The 22064-nt window shown below is 42.2% G+C and overlaps 1 long non-coding RNA gene across 3 annotated transcripts; it reads right to left on the reverse strand.

Annotated features, from left to right (window-relative positions):
* Nucleotides 1-164: 164 nt before the first annotated feature.
* LOC137856615 (uncharacterized) lies at nt 165-18581 on the reverse strand. Of its 3 annotated transcripts, none has more exons than XR_011096633.1 (6): nt 17121-18581; nt 16680-16786; nt 16460-16594; nt 11928-12090; nt 10835-10956; nt 165-4423 (listed from the first exon to the last, which is right to left on the reverse strand). It is a non-coding gene; the product is annotated as an uncharacterized lncRNA (long non-coding RNA). The 3 variants fall into 3 exon arrangements; XR_011096632.1 differs by lacking the exon at nt 165-4423 and adding an exon at nt 5020-10473; XR_011096631.1 differs by lacking the exon at nt 165-4423 and adding an exon at nt 5020-5905 and having other exon boundaries at nt 17121-18578.
* Between the last annotated feature and the right edge of the window lie 3483 nt (nt 18582-22064).

A 22064-nucleotide genomic window follows, 5' to 3' on the forward strand; every position in this document is an offset into this window, starting at 1 on the left:
ACCCAGAATTTCTTCCATATTAAGATATGATGTAGCCCCAGGTACTTTTAGGGTAAAGAAAGTCAGGAAAAATAGACTTTCTGATAGCACCACTCATCCCTGAACAAGACACATTTTCACTTTAGAAACTTGGAAAGGTGCTGTAGAACCAGCACTCAGTCTCAATGAAATGCTAAGGGAAAAGATGATATATTAGATTAAGAGATCTCTGGTGGTTTTAATTAATGTCTGGTGTGTGTGTGGTGGGTGTCAGTGAGGGTTTTGCCAGCATTGTTTAAGCCCTGGTGACCAGTGAAGCAGCTGTAAGGATTTTGAGAGGCCAAACTCTGACCTATTGCTGTGTGGCAGACTTGGCATTTCAAGTGGACAGCTTGTGTTTGAGACACAATATGCTGTCTCCTCTGCTATCATGGGCTTAGTTATTTACAGCAGGACTTAGGAGGGTAGTTTCATTTGCAATACAATAGTTTTATTGGGTGCAGTTCATTTAAAAACAGGAGATACTGTGGGTGTGCCATAAGGAAAATTCTTGAAAATCTTAGACGAGTGGGTTAATGCACTTCCCGAGCTTAAGGGAAAAGGAGATTGTTGTTCTTGAAATGTCCCTTCTTACTGTACTGCCTGGTGTCTTGTGAGGACCTTGCATTTGGTTGTTCTGGGAAAGAAGAGTTTTGTCTCTGTAGTTCAGCCTGCTCACATCAATTATGTTTTGTAAGGCTGATGTTTGGGAAAAGAAGAGAAAAAGAGCCTCTTTATTCTTCTGCCTTTATATTTTCTTGTCCCTGAACGTGAGACTGGGTTATTAGCAGGTGGCTTTATACGTTTACATGCTTCTGAAAATGTCTGCAGCATGCCTATTTATTCTGTGACGGCTTCTGTTGCTTTACTAAGCTAAGCTGTTTTTGATTCATCTGACTTTGAAAATAACATGAGAGGGACCTGTTTTCTCTTAATTAATACCATTAGAACGATTTTACAATTCCTTAAAAGTATTTAGCTCAGTGTATGAGAAAAAGTCATATCTGTTTCCTTTTTTCCACAGTTTTCACTATTATGAAGTTTGATTATTTTTAAACCAGCCCTATAAATGAGATAAAATGCCTAGCAGTCAACTCTAAATAGCCTGCAAAAAGGCATGTCAGTTAATACTTCTCATTGGAATACCTTGCATTTTCAGTGTGTGGGCTGCAAAATGCTTCAACTGAAAGTCTGTTCATCTTGAGCTGTCTGGCTCATGAACAAGTAGTTTATGTGGTGCTGAGTTACAAGGGGCAACGCTCAAGGAATTTGTTACCTCCTGGTATAAATTTTGCACTTGTAATAATTGCATATCATGATTTCAGCAAAGGTATTTAAAAATAGTAAGTTACATATAACTTATTATAAATCATTATAAAAACCATTAGAATACTTGCAATGACACACTATGAATACGTGGAAAGGCACAGTTGCAAGCCTTTTCCTTAACCTTGCTTTGGAGGTTTCCAGGTTCCTTTAAACTATCAGTAAATTGAAGGGAAAAACATTCCTAGACAGTCAGGGTTTAATTTGTGATTATTTTAATATTTTTCCCACCTCAGGATGACAATTAACCGCCTCGGAGGAGTGTTTGTTTCCATTTACAGGACTGTAGAGGGATCTGAACTGTGATAGATGTAGGTGGTTTTCCTTTAGATGTGTAATACTAGAAACAGGTGATTTTGTTTTATTTTAGACTTAAAGAACTGCATTTTTTCAAAGCCTACCCATATTATTAAGTATTTGGAACAAAAACGATCACTTGTAATTGGTGGGTACCTGTTTTTTCATTCTGAAACCTCCTTAAATTCTTTGTGTTTCAAAAACCTACAGCCTTTAGAAATGTGGCAGAACAGAAGCCAAAGTCATTCACAATCTGCAATATCCCCATTTTCCTCAGAAATATCACTTTTTTTTTTTTTCCCTTTCAAACATCTCGGTAATGCAGCACAGTAATGCAAAGAGAAAATATGCTTTTAATAAATCTGAGTTTTGCAGAGTTGTTCAGAAGTAATTTTGCAATTAAAACATTCTACAGAGATATTCTGAGATTCATTTCAACACTATGTGTGTATGTATTTTAGCCTACAATCCAGTGGGGAGCAGAAGTCTTTTGATTTCACTTCTTCCCTTTCATTACTCGTGTAAATGAGTTGCGTCCCCCAAACACAAATTTGTGTTCTCAGTTCGTCTGTTACACAATTATTTGTACTCTCAGGTGATGGGCTCTAGTGATTTATGCAGTGGTGTTCCCCTGGGTCACAGCAGAGAGCAAGTCAACGCGTCTGTGGTATTTAAACACGGTGAAGTGAGTTATTTTAGAAGCTTATTGTCTCACTCTTGTGAGACTCAAAACAATTACTTTGTTGAGTCAGTCTAGTGCAGAGATTCCAAATGTTATTTAATAATGATCAAACTATTTAGATGGAAGTCAGCTTCATACATCACGAATGTCAGACATTTTTACAGCTCAGCCACAGCCCTTTCCATAAAAACAAACTTCTTTTGTTACAGAGCTGCTTCCCTCTGTATGGCACCTGTATTTAACCATATGTAGGCGCATTCTCCTGTGGTTAACAGTGGCTTGGTGTTTTGCCAGGTGTCTCAGATTCGCCTAATAGGCCAGTTCATGTGGTGCTTCTTCCCTTCTACAAAGGGAGAAGCCTTGAGAAAACAATGGAGAGAGCATCATATATTCCTTTTTTTTTGTTTGTTTGTTTTTGTTAGAATATCATTACATTTTTTTCAGAAAAAAAAAACACTCCTTTGTAACTGAGTTTATTTTTTAGTATCATACAGATGCAAATGTGTCACATCTGACAAAAACAGCCTTTTATTCATTAATGCATTTTATTTGGAAGCATGCACCCAGGACAACTCTTAAGCATGGTATTGGGTTCACCTGCTTTAAGGGGGAATGTGTGTTCCCAGGACATATGAATAGCGTGATGTCCTGCAGAGCAGGCTGCTGGATGCATAAAGTCAAGAGATCTGCCACCACTCCATGGCCAGGATCCGCAGGAAACAGGTAAAATAAGTTACCTCATAACTTTAATAATAATAAAATCTAAATAATTTCTAATTCTGGTGATGATTTACCATGTCTCTGCTGCGAGATGAAGGGCAGGCTTTAGTGCTGGATGTGGTATCAGCCCATCCAAATGCCTTCTGCTCCTGTTGCTAGCTCTTAGCCTGCCTTTGACCACGGGCCAGAAATATTCACGCTCTGGTCAGAGATTGGTTTTGGGGGTTTCGCTGATGTACTGGGCTTCCCACTCTGCCTGCAAGACCTGTGTTTTTGTGCTGCCTCCCTCTTGGTAGACCCATTAGTCATGGCCCAGCCTGTGATGGGGCAGGTTCTTGTGTCTGACTGGTTGGGGGTGGGGAGGAGAGTGCTGGGGTGATCAGAGGGTAAGTTTATGGCCAGGCTTTACTGGCAGCATAGATGTTACTGGGCAGGCTGGACTGACTCTGACTTTTGCCTTTGTTCCCCCCCCGAGCAGCAAGATCGCTCCTCCATCTCTGAGTCAGCCAAACTGGCTTTAAAGCACAGGGTCTTTTACGCTCTTTTCTTTCCTTGTGAATCCAGCTGCTCTGCTTTCAACCCCTGTCAGCCACAGAAAAATATCTTTTGACAAGTTCTTAGCAAGGCCGATCTGGATTTAAATGCTATCAAGCAGTAAGAACAAATGTATTTTTAGATACTTCTGTCAAGCCTGACATTGATCTGTCTTATCAGTTCATTGTCAGATTAGCCCTTTGATTTGTGCAGAATAACATCTGCATAATTTGCTTGGTGTCCTTTTAGAGGAAAAATACTAAGTGGAAATAACGTGAAGAAATACCCTTTTTGCTTTATGGAGACTTCTTTTGGTGCTGCATCATGGTCACAACGTGTGCTCTTTAGACCAAAACATTGTGACTTACCACACTAGTGATGTGCACATGGGGGATAAAAGTCAGGAGCTTGCTTGAAAACACCTCAAAAAGTGTGTAATTCCAGGCACACGTGCTGTTTTGTCCTGAGGCTGGTGAAAGGACTGGGACCAGCTGTCACAGCTCGAGAGCTGCACGCTGCTCTGGGATTACCAACCCTGCAGTGCTGTGCTGCCCTGGCCTCCTTATCTCCTCCCTGTTCTACAAGGGGGAAAATGACACACGGGTGACCTTCGTATTGTGCAAGGCTGATAGGTTTAGGGAAAACAAGTTACCTGAAGCTTCTGCTGGGCTGGTCTTGCCCTCCCTTGTCACTTGAAATCATGCAGATATTTAGCTGCATGGTAGGAGTGAACACAGTGCTCAGGAAGGCTTAGATGTTGTCTCTGCCACACAGCGTACTTTTTTTTCTTTTTTAAGCAGAAAATGTAGGAGCCTCTGCATAAAAATTGGAGCTGACACAAAACCCCTGCAAAAACATGGTTAGGATTATATATTGAGCAATGATTTAGTTAACCAGAGAGCAGCGAGAGAGGATTAGACATTTTAATTCCCTACCTTTCCCTAATGACTGTGCAGAGTGCTGACACTTGTTTGGCTTGTCGAATATGACCTATACATACACTGAGGTGATTAGTGTGTGTGCTGTGGATTTTTTAACACCTCCTGCTGAAACCAAAATACCGTCTTCCAAAACAAAGCACATTTCTCATGGAGCGTATTGGTGTGGAGCATATGAAATCGGGGGCATTACCGTTGAAGTGGGACATGCAGCTTATGAATCAGTCTCACAGATTGTGAAATTTGGGACCTATCTTGTCCAGGCAGCTGGATGATGATTTTCAATGCTCTTACACAGAACATGATTTAACAACATGGAAAAGGTGCGTCAGTAGGAATCGCCATGGTTTAGCGTTCCAGAATAGCTGGATACTTACCTGCTGAATTTGGGATTGTAAATTTAGCTACCTACTTTTTTAAAACATACTTGCAGTTTCTTTGTTTGTCTTCTCCCCGCTGGGAATTCTTATGTGATAGATAAGTGAATGTGCAGATAAAGCAAACTGTTGCTGGAAAATAAAAGCTTTTATTTCTTAGAGGCCAGTGTGTTTTCATGGCTCCAAGTTAAATGCCTAACTGTGCTCTAAGCACACAACAGCTTTTTTTTATTAAAAAGGCAAGGCTTGAAAGGAGAGATCTACTTGGGCTCAGTCCTTTTGCCTTAACAAGCATGTTACCTGTATATACAGCAGCAATTAAAGTTTGATTTCATGCCATCTATAACTTATTTGAATTTAAAATCAGTGAGGAAAGAAATTTTGGTTCATTTACCTGGATATTTGATCTAGGATTGTGCATTTGAGGTATAGATTATACAGGTGACTCAGACAAAATATGTTTTGAGCATATATATATATATTATTATTTTTTTAAAGTATAGGCTGAGTGAATTTTTGTGAGAGAAGAGATTGTCCCTTTCAGTTATTACAGTGTAATTTGTCCCCATCTCTATATGACTGTAGTCCTGTGCATGTGAAAATTAGTACCTTTTTTAAGCTAACTGTACTTTGATTTTGGTATTTAAGCATGTCATCGGCTTTGTTGTTTTCTTTATCACACCAACAGAAGGGAAACATGCCGCAGCACGGCTGCAGCCACGGCTTCCATACGTTATTGTAAGAAGAGAGCTGCTGTGGGACTGGAGTCAGCGTCCTGCGATGCTCTTCCACAGCCTTCCCTATTCTGCTCACTATGGTATCAAACAAGGGCTCAGTGTCAGCTGAGAGAGGATTTGCCTCAGAAGGATCTTGGGAGAGATCAAACAGCAGGGGAGGGTCATGATGGGTTACACCGTCCCCGAAACACGGGCAAATTCGTCTTCCAAAACAGGCTCTGGAATCTTCTGGCTGGAATACTGGAGTCACATAATGAGCTTTCCATGTGGTGCCCCCTGTAACAAAACCACATTTGAACAGCCTAGTGGCAGTAGGAGTCAGGGAGGTCCCTGGAAGGGTGGTTCAAGTTACCTGCAAGCTCCCCTCGTGGCTGTCACGTCTGGGGAAAAAAGCTCTTTTGGGGACCTGGCAGGGACTCAGGATAGTTTTCATGACTCAAAGGCACATCTGAGCTGTGAGTACTGACAAGGCCACATACACTTGGTGGATGCTTAGGTCTAGTATTTTGGGTGCAGAGAGCCTGCCCATTTCTTGTGACCCTTTAAAACTCTATACTCCTCTTGGTGGGGAAAATGGAGAATGTATCCCCCATTTCTCAATGTAGATACGGGTAGATGGTGGTTCTGCTAGCTCTGTATGTCTGAGCCAAGAGCAGCACCTGGGCAGGAGCTGATGCAACACATTTCTGTGCCCGTTTTCAAGCACTTCTTCAAATAGGGTGTTAATGGCAGGCCATGAAAACAATAAAATGTGGGGGATAGTTGTTAAGTGAATACCATGAATGCAATCAGTTTGCAGCTTCGGAGCTTGTATTTCACCAAGCTGTTGTACTGATCACTGGATAAGTGCAAACTGTAACTTGTAGTGAAAAAATGACAAAGTAAATGTAGTTCAAATGAGGATTTTTCCTTTTCCCCTCCCTCCTCCTTTCCCTCTGTTCCTCTCCCTGTGTTTAGAAAGCACTACGCTGAGCACGTTCCAAGAGGAGGCAAAGAAGAGCCCAGTAAGAAGACAGACAGCTATTAGACACTACATCTGAAAAAAGGAGAGGAGAAGAAAGGGGATCTTCAACACTTGGAGCCCTTTCTTTGAAGCACTGAGCACAAACAGCCGACATCTGAAATGACAAATGCCTACGTGGCATTTTTCTTTTTGGTTCAATGGGATCTGCTGAACTCTCCTTCTGCCTGTTGTCCCCTGTGCTGAGCTTTGTGTTGGGGATTCTGTAGCTTTACTCTTCTGTCTCTTTTGTGTCGCAGTCGTTAGGAGAAGTTGTTAATTGAAAAATAAATAAATAAAACACAAAAACCACCACCATCACTGCCAAAACCTTCTTAAAATGTGAGGGGAAGCAAGTAACAGCTATTAAAGCTTGGATAATCTTTTAGCTTAAGATCTTCTGCTTCTATCTTGCCATGTTTCTATTTATTCCTACTCTACAATTTCCACATCCTGCTAAGCTATGGTTCTACGTTTCTGTGCAGGGATGATGGCTCAATGGTTCTGAAATGTTTCTATATAACACATTTAGAATTGTTAGATTTTAGATGTCTCCATTTCTGAAGTTGTCAGAGAAAGGATGCAGACCTGGATTTCAGAAAAGAAAATGTCTCGCTGCTGCTGCTGACTTACCGAGGACAGGTATTCCTTAGCTCTGTTTGGGTGGGTGCTATCCTGCTGGCAAGGATGTGTTCCGACCACCTACTTTTCCCTGTCTTGTGACTAAAAGTATGTTTTTATCTTACGACAAGAATGCGAGCACTCTCTGTCATATCAGGGTTCCCTACGCATGGGGTTTGGGTCCTATGTCTGTTGTTTGCATAGCACTGATGCTTGTTAGAAGGAGTTAAACAAGTACCCTCTAGGCCATATGCATTTTTTTTTCTGATTAGCTGTATGACTGTGATATAGCTAAAATGACCGACCATTTCATAGACAAATAGGAGATAGACAGCTATGAACTCCTACAATAGAGAAGTTTGTGATCAGTGTTCAGAAAAAGCAAATCAAGTCACTCTTTAACAACTGAACTGAATTCCTCACAACATATATCCTACAGCAATCAAGAGTAGAGTGCCTAAGCAGAATTGTTCTGATTTTGCAAAAATTTTAATATCTGTTTTTCACAGCTGCAAAGAATTACTGGGGTTGCAGAGTGGGAGAGAGCTGGGTCCTTGTTAGGTCATTCGGAAGGACAGAGTCAGGCTGACTGTAATTAACCTGTGTTGGTGAGCTGAATAAACAATGAGGTTACAGAGGGATCAGGGGAAAAAAAAAAAAGGAAAAAAAAGAATTAAAAATGAAAAAAGGTGGTAGAAATCAGCATTGATGGAACCAGCAGAGATTTGGGCCATCTCCAAGAGGCAAGGAGGGATACACAATTTACTACTGAAGTATCTCTGACGGAATTTGAAGAATGTGTGTGAATTTTAGGGCTACATGTTAATGTAATATATCTAAGGGAAAGAAAACCTGCTTCTTCCATCCAAACATCTCTCAAACCCATCTGGTAACAATCAATCAATTTAATGAGCAGAAAGAAATGGGCTATCACTAATAAGTCTTATTGTGTTGTGGTAGAGGAAAACACTTTAACATACAGCCAAAGGATTCTTCTGGCTTCAGTGAAGGGCTTAATTTATGGATCCTGACAGTAAGACACAATGGCTTCATATTCAGCCTGTCCAGCAAATACAAGGGAGCAGATATTAAATGCATAATATGAATGTGATATACCTTTCAGTGGGCTCAACTATAAGAAAACTTAAATAGACTTAACGTCTGCCAGCCTAGTAAGAAGGAATGGCTGTCAGAACAAAGAATCAGAATTTCTGCCCTAGCTGAAAGTTGAGCAAAAGAGTAATATTTGGTAAGCTAGTCTTTCCTATGCAGAACATCCGATTCTTTTCAATCCCCTAGCCATCCACAGTGTGTTTCAATGTTAAAAACTGTAGAAAGGCATGCATGAGAGCTGTAGCTGTGCTTTAGTTTCAGAGGAAGACAAAATAACCCTGTATAACATCTGTATATCATATCAGTGTCTATATTGCAAGTAATATAACCTATTAAAAACTGATTAGTAGAGCAAAAGAGGTGTTAATAGCTTGATATTTGCACTATATTTCTTTGGGGGTGCTTTACTGGAAATTAACTCTCTGGTCCTATCTGCTCAAAATCTGAGAGTGATGAGAGCGTTATTTGTTGTGAAACCAGAAGCTATTTCACAGAGAGTTTGCTCTAAAGTTACAGTCTTCAAGTTCATTCCACAGTGCAAACCAAAGCACAAGAACATGATATGCTCAGGGTGGGTTGCTTCATAAGCAACTTGTGATGGATTTTTGTGATCGGAGGGGGGGAGCACACTCCTCTGCATGTTTATCCAAATTTAAAAACGAAAAGTGGGTCTGGTAACTGCGCCAGAGATCCAGGGAATTGTTATTGTCATTATTTATTAATCTCTTTGTCTAAAGTGCTTATTTGACGCCTGCCTCACGCCGAGGCGCCCGCAAGCGCGGTAGCTGCGCCCTGAAGCGGAGCGCGGCGGCGGTTGCGGCGGTTATGGCGGTTTGTGGCGGTTGTGGCGGTGCCGCGCTGCCCCCTGGCGGCGCCTTCCCCTCCCGCTCCGCTCGGCGGCTGCTGCCCGGCCCACAGCCGAGCCCCCTCGTCAGCCCCGGCCACTGGCCCTCGGCGCAGCACATTCGATCTTTGTTGTTTTCCCTCACGTTTCCTGCCAGCCAAGCTCAGTGACTTCCTGCCTCGGAGCCAGGCTTCTGTGGCATGATGTCAAGGGCACTGACCTCAGGTTTAAACGGGCAGCGTGACTAAAAAAAATTGGTGTTGCAACCCTAGTATGTGTTTATACACGCCAACAAGAAGGGCTGCAAAGCTCTCAGTAATTATCCTGATGCCCTTGTGTGTTCTAGCAGAACGATCTCGTCTGTGACAGGAACAGAGAAATCTATTCTGAAGTGTTTGCAAGTATGAATAAGTTTTGCAGTTTTCAGGTGTTTTCTCAGCAGGTAGACTCTGGTCTTGATACTATTAATTTTTGAAACTGTCATAGTATCAGAAAGCATCATAAAGAAAATCTAGATAAGTTTAAGAAAGATCACTCAGTTAACATTGATATAAGAAAGATTTTCAGGGCTGTTTGACATCTCACCACACTGGCAGCACTCAAAGTACTTCTCAAACAGCCAGCTTCTTGTCAGCATACCAACAGCTGAATTTGAACAGCTGATGTTGGTGGCATACCCTAGCATTTTGTAACTGTTACTTAATTGTAGTCTCACAAGATCTCAATAATTATTCTCTCACTTCATAAATACAGAAAACAAAAATCAAAGGGGCTCGTTCAAATTCCTAAAGGAAGGTCAGTAGGTATAGCCTACTCCATTGGCTTCTGAATTTTTCCAGCTGTACAGAATGAAAACAAACAAAAATGTATAGTGGTGATGACTAATTTGTCAGCTTTACAAATACTCTCACATCATCTGCTCACAGAAGGTATAATTAATCTCAAGTAACTTTAAGTTAACATAAGGGAGATTTTTATATCCGTTATGGGCAGTCTCCGCTCCCTTTTTAGTCAGTGGAGAGCAGCAGGCACTTTCAGGTGCGACTGATCTAACTTGCTAATGATGTGCCCAGATGTGCTAGTCAGGAGGTGAATCACTGCTTCTGTTTGGTCACACAGATGCCACCCTCCATTCTGAGCAGGAGCTTCCAGTCGCTAGCCCATTCTATTTTATGCTTCAATGGAGGATGACATCAGCAAAAATTTGGTGCTTGTTGAAAGCTAGAGAGAACATTACAGCTGCAGTCAGCTTGCCTAATGCCACAGCTGAAAAAGAACAAAACAAGTAATGTAGGGCTACTGAAAACAAACTACTCCTTAAGATAAAGACCTTATGCGTGCAGTTCCTTTTTCTTCAAAGTAAAGCTGATCCTGAGTGCTTTCACAGCAAAAGCAATAGAGACACAGCAACAACATGCAATCTTTAAACTGTGCTACACAGGAAGCAAAACCCTTCCCTCAGGCAAGGCAGGACAGCTAGTGAACAGCTCGGCCATTGTGCACCTTGCAGAAGTTTAAAGAAAGACAGTCCAGATGTGTAGAGATGTTTTTACATGCTACTGTACTGGAAATTAGAGGTCGTTACATTATCTCTGATCAGCGGGAGGATGGAAATGTTTATACTCACTGTCCTTTTGGTGCCACCGCACTGCATGCAACACCGCACCACACTAGTGAAACATGAACTCGTGCTCTGAGTGCCGAGCTGTCCCCTGCAGTAGAGGCAGTAAGGTGCGTCCGTCGATGACCCTGATGAAGAGGACGGAGGTCACCAGGCTGTTCAGGAGTTTCACCCTGCAGCTGGAGTGTGAGCGGTACGCACTCTGCATGCATGCAGAATTAGGATTTCAGGTATTTCTAGAATAAGCTACTGTTTAGCTAACGAGCCCTGGCATTTTTAATTGTGTAGAAGGGTGGAGGCCAGCGATTAGTAGTTAATAGCAGTTTGTGCAATTGCATTTAGTTCACACATCCTGGAGAGATAAGTTATCATTAATGTAATTTTCCTAGGGGTAAACAAGTGATAACCATAGAAAAGGCAAGGGTCACCACTTTTAATCTGACTCCCTGAAACTGAAGTCACTGATATCTCTGTGAGCTTAGGGCTGTGTAAAAATAGTGCCACTTAGTTAACTGGCTGACAGTTGGCTTAGTGATGCAACACAAGGACTTTTCTGCTTTTTGCTCAGAATGCTGTAGGCATCCAGCCTTTCACTTGTTCTTTAGAGGAGTCTAACATAGATGCTACCATTTGTTTACTTCCGAGGAATGAACTTCTCCATTACTGGTACCAAATACAGGCTGCTTGATCCATCTTCCCTACTCACAAAGAACCAGGCATCCCAGTCCAGGAAAGGGCCTGTCTTAGGTATTTTTTAACAGGACCAACCAGCTTTATGAATTTACAATTTTTCATATAAAAGTTCCTTTTTTTTTTTTTTTTATCCCCCCAAAGTCATCCCAGTGACTCCAGTAGGCCAGGTTCCCTTTCAGTGATTAGAAAACTGAGTTGTCTAACTGATCCTTGATAACACATTTTGTTTGCCTTTCCCATGGAATCAGGTAAGATGGGGAAAACTAAGCAGAAGATTGCTAGAGAACTATCTGGTTTAGCAACTAATAGAATTTAACCCACGGGCATTAGGATGTGTGACATATAGTCAGCTTTGATCTAAATCAAGGAAGGAGAGCAAGCATGGTTTATGAAGCCACTTTTGTACCTATCTTGAGGCACTACCCCTCCAGCCAGCTGACCCACTGTTGGGAAAATGTCCATAAGGTTTGTTGGTTCACTGATAACTATGTCTGCAGGCAACGCTCCAGGCCATCTAACTATTCCTGGAACATGGATCCCTCTTTCCAAACCTCCCATTCCTTTTCCACCTGTTACAGGAGAAAAAACAAAACAAAAACAGATAAATATAAGAATGAGAGATACCAGGCATTTATTATGCATGTATAATTAAAGGATTTAAAAATTTCAAAATATTCAAATAATGAAAACACAGAAAACAGCAAAATGACTACAATGCAAGCCCCATTCTTCAAGAATAAGCTGATTACTTATGACTTTATTTTAAACTTCTTTGTGGGGTATATATAGAAACTCAATACAAAGCAGCATTTTGGGCATAAGAGGAATAATTTCACCCTCTGATGCTTCAGAGGACATTCTAACCTGTATTTTTAATTGAATGTCATGTTTGAGAATAATCACACTCCCTAAAAACATGCACATCTGTTATTAGTAAAAAGCAATATCTGGCTCTGTCAATGAAATAGAGGTTGCAGCCTCACATGGTGCCCAAGAAAGGGAATTAACACAGGGCAAACTTGGTCAACAGATTGGGGCTTGTCAACCCCCATGTGCACACTCCCACGGTCAGACAGTTCTAAACCAGAGGCTGCTGAACATTACAAAATGATTTCTCCAATCCTGGAGAGCAGTGAGAGGAACTATGATAATGATTGCCCTCCAAGAGTTTACAATCCCAGGGATGGTCTGAGGTGGTCCCATGGTCCCATGTGCAGAACCGTGTGGTAAATGGGGAAGCACTCAATGTTTTGCAGTAAGGAAGACTTCCACCTACATTTCTATTGATGTGAAAAAAATCCAAAAAGTCTTTTTTTTTTTCCTGCATTCCTCTAATTTTCTTAACCTTCTCCTATATCTTTTTCTTCCATGCATTGGCTATCTTGTAAGCCAAAATATATATATATATATATAAATATTTTTGAATGCTGCTTCAAAGTGAGAATGATTAATTAACTGCAAATGTCTATTCTTAATGTCAAGGATGGGTATGTTAATTAAGCCAGAAAATCCATTTAACTCCATTAAAGCCAGAAATCCATTAGCCAAGTTGATGGTCCATTCAGAAAATAAAAAAAAGTGTAAGTGTGAAGCTCAGGTACATACATGACATTTACTCTGTTGTTCATTCTATTGAGGGCAGAAATGCCCAGACATTGCTGAAAAAACTGGTAGAAAATTTGTCAAGTAAAACTTGAAGCTGGTGTATTAGTTCAGTTAATAAACCAGCAAACGTGGATGGTTGTTTAAACTAGGCCCTGGCTTTTACTATGGATGAGGTATGCTCATACTTAGAGCTGAGAGGCAAGTTTCCCAGAGCTTGGTTTAAGAGGCTGACAAAGTCATATGGTGGATTACAAGAAGGGCAAATCCACCTACTTGTGCAATAACCTTGTGCTTTGTAGAATGATAGGTTCTCACACCTTGTTGTTTACTAACACCTGTTCTTATTACCCATGTGCATGGCTCTTCTTCTTATTTTTAATATCCTCTTAGCAGTAATGACACCTTACAGCAGTGAGTTCTACAGGTATTTATGAATTAACGGGGTGTCCCCTCTTCTGTTGTATGCAGAGATAAATGTGAATAACCCCTTTCTGTTGTTAATTTCTAAACTAATATTATATCTATCTCCCCTTGTCCCATCTCTAAGCAGGCATGTTTTCATCATTGGCCTCATTGAAATCACTATCTAATCACATTCACCTTTCATCTCTTGTTATTCATGTTCTTATTTTAGGCTAGTGAATACCCTAGGTTAGACTCAAGTTAGTCCATTGGCTTTTTTTTGGCATCTGTTACTGGTATGGAAACTTCATGTCCAGAACTGAAGGCTAATTTTGCATTTAGGACTGCTACTGGATGTGATCTAAGCTCTATCAAAAATTTATTGTGTGGCTCAAAGCACTTGCTGCTAGAGAACGTGCATTTTGATGCTGAGCAAGATCAAAGCACCTGAATCTTCGTTTGTAGGGAAATAAGCAACAGGAACAGTTTTCAGTCTTCATTATACAGTAAGTGCTAAGCTGCCCAAGACATCAGAGTGGCTTTTCAGGTCTTAGAAATCTGGAGAGTTATCTCATGGGTTCAGACAGCTAGAGGAATTCCAAAGGATTTCAGTCCAGATTAAGGAATCTCATCAGATCTGTTGTCATAAAAGTATTAAGGGTTTGGTCTTTAGCCTCTGCTGCACTGATGTATGCTTTGATGCAAAGCAGCACTGCTGAGTTCATGGTGAAGCACAGAGAAAGGATTACAGAGCTCATCGAAGGGAAATGGAGGAAAAACATAAGTACTAACCAGCAGTGGGCTTTAGAAACTGTTTTCTTCCTTGCTTATTTTCTAAAAAGTGACAAAAGAGATGGAAAAAGCAAGTAGAAGGGAGTATTTATGAATTCAGAAGAAGGACCTGGAGGTGTTTGTTGATGAGAAGCTTGACGTGAGCTGGCAATGTGCTCTTGCAGCCCAGAAAAGCCAACTGTATGCTGGCCTGCAGCAAAAGAAGAGTGGCCAGCAGGGCGAGGGAAGTGTTTTTCCCCTTCTACTCTGCTCTCATCAGATCCCACCTGAAGTCCTGCATTCACCTCTGGGGCCTCCAGCAGAAGAATGACATGGACATATTACAACAAATCCAGAGGAGGGCCTTGAAGATGATCAAAGTGATGGAGCACCTCTCCTACAAAGACAGGCTGAGGGAGTTGGGGTTGTTCAGCCTGGAGAAGGGAAGGCTCCGGGGAGACCCCTGGAGAACAACTTTTCAATACCTAAAGGGTACCTACAAGAAAGTTAAGGAGGGACTCTTATCAGGGACTGTAGTGATAGGACAAGAAGTAATGGTTTTAAACTAAAAGAGGGAAGATTTAGATTATATATTAGGAAGAAACATCACTCAGAGGGTCGTGAGGCACAGGAAGACGCTGCCCAGAGAAGCTGTGGATGCCCCATCCCTCAAAGTGTTCAAGGCCAGGTTGGATGAGGCTTTAAGCAACCTAATCTAGTGGGAGGTGTCCCTGCCCATGGCAGAGGGGTTGGAAAAAGATGACATTTAAAGTCTGTTCCAACACAAGCCATACTGTGATTCTATGATTTAGTACTAGAGCAAGAATAAGTGCAGAATAACCACATGGAAGGTGGGTTGGTAAGAGTGACCATGAAAAATTTAAGACCTAAAGGATTAAGGCAAAAAAAACAAAACAAGGAACTCCAGAAAGGCAGATTTTAATAAAGCTACAGGACTGGTAAAGGAGGACTCCTCGCAGAAACTGTTTGTGGGGAAAATATCAATAAGAACTGGTGAGTCTTTAAAGAACCAGTATTAAAGGGCACAAGTTTAGGTTTTCATACATGTGTTTCAGTGGAAAATTAGGAAGTATAATTATTTAGGCAATTCATGTGCTTTTTCTGTGGATTCCAAGTCCAAGAAGGAGTAATATAAGAGGAAGAGTCTCAGTCAGGCTATTAAGGATGGGTTTATTTTATGGACTCTTAATGACAAAATCAGAAAGCACAGAACATGTAATGAAAGTTAACTAGTGATGAGAGAGAGAAATAAGAAGTATCATGGCAAAAAAAAAGGCAAAAGTACTAGTTGCTATTCATTGGGAAACAAAAACAAATCAGGAAAGAAAATTGAAATATTGACTGATTTTAATGATGCTTCTGTATGAGTCTTTAATACACAAACCTGGCTTGTTACCAAGTAACAAACAGTTTACCCTGTCATCCATTAGGCATCCATTAGGCCTTGACTAAGGGCAGATGTTTTCAAACAGTCTGAACCTGATGAATGTTTGGAGCATTCATAGCACTAGTTGATGAAGAGTTGTTTTGTTTGAGTTGTGGAGATTTGCTGAGGTATCAGACTGGAAAAAGGCAAGCTGTGGTGTCTATCTTGGAAAACAAAGCAGAACAAACCAAAACAAATAGCAGTAGACTGCCTGAATAAATATTGCAATCAATAATCATATAACTTTTAAGCATGTAGAAGGAAATTACCATATCAGTAATAGTTCTGCCAAGATGAAATCATGTCAAATAAAATAATTTAGATTGGTGAATAAGGAAAGAGCTTCTGCATAATCTGAAGCAAGGAAAGGTAAATACCAGGAAACAAACAAACAAATCTAGTAGCATTGACAATGCAAATGAGTACTTGGGGAATCGCTGAACGTCTTCAAGAATAGATACGACAATGTAGCTGTCAGGAGCAGCTTTGGTGAAAGAGATCTTGTCTAGGAACTGAAGGCTGACTAGCTGATGCCCTGAAGTTGCTCCAGCCCTACAAACTAAGATTTTCATTCCAGCATATTGCTTTGTAAATACCTTTGTAAAAATAGCTGGACATATTTTATTCTATTTATCTATTCTATTTATTCATTTATCTATTATATTTATTTCTAATAGGTAGTTTTATGCATGCACATGCTGCCAAGATTTTACCTTTATAGATCCCATTCCATCCACCTAAGCGAGCATTTCCTCTGTAAGCCTGTACAGATCCACCGTGATCAGATGCAAAATAAACAAGTGTGGTATTCTTCAAGCCTTCCTTGTCAATAGCATCAAGAAGCCTACCTATAGAAAAAGAAAATATCACAATTATATGTCCTGAGATGCAGTCAGATTTTTAAAAATTTTTGAAGACACTCATTCCATTTACCTCAATGAGTTCTGTAATGAACTATCATAAGCAATGCAAGGTAATCCTAACTCATGGGAGCGATAAGAGCCTAACAGAAAGCTGCTGAATGTGTCCAAATTCTGTTTCTGGAAAATAAAACACAAAACCAAATGGTTGGGGCGCCCCTACCACCGCTCGGCACCCCATATCCATCCCAGTCTGTTTCTACTTACCACAGTGCAAATTCTGCATTCACTTTAAGGTACATTTTTCGCACAGCCCATTTTTCAATCTTCCAAATACTTAAGAACATTTCTCAATACCAGGCTTACCTGTGTGCACTTGGGTTTAGGAGGCCTTTTTTTTTTTTTCCCCAGTGCTTGGAATGGTGCTTAGAATTCACGTAAGTAATTTCACAGAAAACAGACAAGGTGAAGGAAGTACTCAACAGTAACAACCACAGAACCCAGGATCACTTACCTGTAGTCTTCTGAACTTGAGTCACTTTCAAAGCGCTTCGCTGTGAAATAGTGCCACCAGCGTTTTACTGAAGAAGGCACCACCAATGTAACTGGCTCATAGAGTCTCTAAAACTCTTTCACAGACAGGGCAGAAAACATGAAGGAAAAGCAGCCTACTGGGGAACGCTGAGCCCAATTCCCCACAACAGAAAAACACCCTAGGCAACCCAAGCCTCAGTTTCTCCTGGGGAGGCAATTCCCCCCACAAGTCCTCAGGCTTCCTATATAGCAAAGGTCAAATGACCCACACCTGGCCGGTTTCACTTAACAAGGGTGGAACCAAGAGACCTTGTGGAATAAGCTCGTCTACCTGGCTTCAAAGTTTTAAGGTCAATTGCTCCTTATCACTAGTAGAAATAACCTGACAAGGGGCTTAGTGGTTAGAGTTGACCTAATGAATTAACTACAAAATTTGCACGAAGGTCATATTTCGGTTAGTCATTCTGTGAGGAACATTAGTACAGAGCCTGTTAAAAAAATAAATACAAATAAATAAAAGAGATGAATAAAAAAGAAAATGACCTTAAAGGCAAACTTGCCATCATAGATTTTCATCTGTCTAGTCATGACAGATAAAGAATTTAGCAATCAGAATTCCTTTTCTTGATATTAATGTTATTTAAATTTTCTTTTCTGAGATCCCTTCTTTATGCAGGACTTTTCTAAATCTAGCCCCATGACCTCTGACTGCACTATTTATAGAATCATAGAATATCCCGAGTTGGAAGGGACCCATAAGGATCATCAAGTCCAACTCCTGGCACCGCACAGGTCTATCCAAAAGTTTAGACCACGTGACTAAGTGCACAGTCCAATCGCTTCTTAAATTCAGACGGGCTTGGTGCAGTGACTAGTTCCCTGGGGAGCCTGTTCCAGCGTGCAACCACCCTCCTCTCGGTGAAGAACCTCTTCCTGACGTCCAACCTAAACCTCCCCTGCCTCAGCTTAACACCATTCCCGTGGGTCCTATCACTGGTGATTACAGAGAATAGGTCAGCACCGGCCTCTGCACTCCCCCTCGCGAGGAAGTTGTACGCTGCAATGAGGTCCCCCCTCAGCCTCCCCTTCTCCAGGCTGAACAGGCCCAGTGACCTCAGCCGCTCCTCATACGTCTTCCCCTCTAGGCCCTTCACCATCTTCGTCGCCCTCCTCTGGACTCTCTCCAGCAGTTTACTGTCCTTTTTGTACTGTGGTGCCCAGAACTGCACGCAGTACTTGAAGTGAGGCCGCATCAGCACAGAGTAGAGCGGGACAATCACTTCCCTTGATCGACTAGCAATGCTGTGCTTGAGGCACCCCAGGATACGGTTGGCCCTCCTGGCTGCCAGGGCACACTGCTGGCTCATGTTCAACTTGCTGTCAACCACCACCCCCGGATCCCTCTGTGCGGGGCTGCTCTCCGGCATCTCGTCACCCAGTCTGTATGTATAGCCAGGGTGGCCCTGTCCCAGGTGCAGGACTTGCTCTTGTTAATCTTCATGAGGTTGGTGATCGCCCAGCTCTCCAATCTGCCCAGATCTCTCTGCAAGGCCTTTCCACCCTCAGCCCCTCAGCTGAGTCTACAACTCCTCCAAGTTTGGTGCCATCAGCAAACTCGCTCAAAACACCTTCTAGTCCTACATCTAAATCGTTTATAAAAACATTGAAGAGGACTGGCCCTAAAATGGAGCCTTGAGGGTCCCCACTAGTGACCATGTGCCAGCCTGATGTGGCCCCATTTACCACAAGCCCTTGAGCCCTGCCTGTCAGCCAATTGCTCACCCATCGCATGATGTTTTTGTTAGGTTGTATGCTGGACATTTTGTCCAGTAGGATCCCACGGGAAACCATGTCAAAAGCTTTGCTCAGGTCCAAAAAGATCACGTCAGCTGGTTTCCCTTGATCGACCAGATGGGTGATCTTATCATAAAAAGAATTCAGATTTGTTAGGCAGGACCTACCCCTCATGAACCCGTGTTGGCTGGGACCAATGACTGCATTGTCCCCCAGGTGCGCTTCAAGAACTTCAAGGATCATCTTCTCCATAATTTTACCAGGTGCTGATGTGAGACTAACAGGCCTGTAGTTGCCACGGTCTATTTTCTTGCCCGTCTTGAAAACTGGTACGACATTTGCCAGCTTCCAGTCCACTGGGACCTCTCCAGATTCACAAGACCGTTGAAAAATAATTGAGAGAGGTCCTGCGATGGCGTCAGCCAGCTCCTTAAGCACCCTGGGATGAATCCCATCCGGACCCACAGACTTGTATAGATCCAGGTGGAGCAGCAAATCCCGCACACGTTCAGGGTCGGTTGGGAGTTTATCGTTCCCACCGTCGTGGTCCTCCAGCTCAGGGCACCCGGGGTGTATTTACTTCGGCTGCGTAGAAGCTATCACGCATAAATGCCAGGATCCGGATCCTCACTCCCTATTCAGGTCAAGGACTGGGCTGCAAGTTTTGGCTTTAATTTGGTTACCTGCCTACATTGCTGTTTCCTGGCAGGTCATGGGAAGAAGATTAGCTGGCTTGCGGCAGCTTACATACCCGTGGCTTTTAGGCCGCAGTCAAAGCGTTCCTCTAGATCTGGAAGTTTGAAGATGGTTGGAAAAGCCATCTGAGTGGTTAGAAAGCTGCCTGGCAGAGAAGGACCTGGGCGTACTGGTGGCTAGTCGACTCAATATGAGCCAGCAGTGTGCTCAGGTGGCCAAGAAGGCCAACAGCATCCTGACTCGTATAAGAACCAGCGTGGCCAGCAGGACTAAGGAAGCGATTGTCCCCCTGTACTTGGCTCTGGTGAGGCCGCAGCCCAAGTACTGTGTTCAGTTCTGGGCCCCTCGCTACAAGAAGGATATTGAGGGGCTCCAGTGAGTCCAGGGAAGGGCAACAAAGCTGGTGAGGGATCTGGAGAACAAGTCCTACGAGGAACGGCTGGGATTGTTCGAGGAGCTGGGATTGTTCGGTCTGGAGAAGAGGAGGCTAAGGGGCGACCTTATTGCACTCTACAGATACCTTAAAGGAGGCTGTAGCGAGGTGGGGGTTGGTCTATTCTCATATGTGCCTGGTGATAGGACGAGGGGGAATGGGCTAAAGTTGCACCAGGGCAGGTTTCGGTTGGGTGTCAGGAAGAACTTCTTCACCAAAAGGCTTGTTAGGCATTGGAATGGGCTGCCCAGGGGAGTGGTTGTGTCACCATCCCTGGAGGTCTTTAAAAGATGTTTAGGTGTATAGCTTAGGGCTACGGCTTAGTGGAGGACTTGTTAGTGTTACGCCAGAGGTTGGACTACGTGATCTTGGAGGTCTCTTCCAACCTAGGTGATTCTGTGTTGTGGTCTCCAAGCTGGGATACAACCACCTGTTAGTTCGGCATAACTGAATTTTGTGTTCCTTGCACTAGCTGTTCCTTCGCCTCCTCTTCAGAGACAAGGACATGCATCTCTTTCACGCTCCTTCATTAGTAATCAAACCAGGATAGATAAAGCCCCTTTCTTCACGTCAGTAAGATACCTGCCTTTGGTTTCAGTGAAAATTCAGGCCCTAGCACCTGAAGTTTCTTCTGGATGGTGTTTCTTTTGTATAGGGTAATTTCATTTCCCTGTTGAAGACTTACAAGGATGTAGTAACAAAAGCAAAGGCATAAAACAGTCCAGGAGGCATAGGCTGCTTTTGAGCCTGCAGCAGACTATAGGTATGATATTATCGTTTCAGACAAATACAGTCTACGTAACATTAATGGTTACAGCATGCTTGAAATCTGCCAAAAGCCAGAAAATGGGACCTTCATTTTATGACCAGATGGAAAAGAAAAACAACAACGACAAAAATTAAGAGATGGAACTTTTCCTTCACCTAAATTTTATTATTTTGAAACTCCTTCAGGTGTCCCCAAGGAATTATCAACACCCTCCTCACCCCACCCCAACTCTCCCCCCCACTCCCAATAAATAAATAAATAAATAAATAGAGGGACATTGTGGCAGAGAGGTATAATTTCAGTTCACACCAGAAGACGTTCTTCTCACTGAGGTACAGCTAAGCCCCGCAAAGCGTCAAAACAAAACAAAAAAAGAATGCCAACAAGGGATATATCTACAAGTTAGTTTTACGTGCCGGCATTATTTCCTTGTCTGGTGTCGCATTCAGGGCAAGATCTATCTGGGGGGGGGACGTGTAATGCCGTGCAAGGTTGTTTGGTGGTATGACTGACAACATGACTTTCAGATTTTGAGCTGTTTGTATAGAAGCAAAGTACAGAAGAGTACACTATCCCCAAGGGCAATATAGAAACTACCTGTTGCTTCTCAGGTTTAAAAGTTAAAAGGTGTAAGCAGCTGTTTGAGTACAATACTGACGTATACATGAACATTTTCCTCTCCAACGTACAAGTTTGTGTGCAACATTTTTCATCGTGCTCTCAGATCAGGATTCTGATTCTAACAATGGTTCCTAGTGCAAACTTCCAGAGAAGAGGGAAGCAAACCAGTCCTGACTGCTTTGAATGAGATGGAGAGAGCAAGCAAATGTAAATGAAGAAGATAAATCTGTAGGAATGTTTTCAGATAATTGCCACTGTCCAAAAGCTTTAAAGTGGTTGAATCCTTGAAAGTTCATTACTGAAAACTCCAGCTGCATCACTGAATTTGAAAGAGTAAGATAGACTTGCACCATCGCAGAGCCTCAGTCACAGTTTAATTGGGCATTGCCTCTAAATTCACAAGAATGAAAGAGAAAAGGTCATCTTTCTACCTTGTCAGCTACTGGCAGACCTAGAGAAAGAAAAAACGAGTTGTTAACATTAAGATGTAATGGTTTTTTTTTAGGACTTCTCACCAAAGGTGAGAATATTGAGTAGTAACCTGACAACAAATGAAAGGGAAGATGAAAGAGTAGAAGGTACTTGCATGGCCTTAATTTACGTGGCAATTG

Source organism: Anas acuta, chromosome 1, assembly GCF_963932015.1.
Source record: "Anas acuta chromosome 1, bAnaAcu1.1, whole genome shotgun sequence".
NCBI lineage: Eukaryota > Metazoa > Chordata > Aves > Anseriformes > Anatidae > Anas > Anas acuta.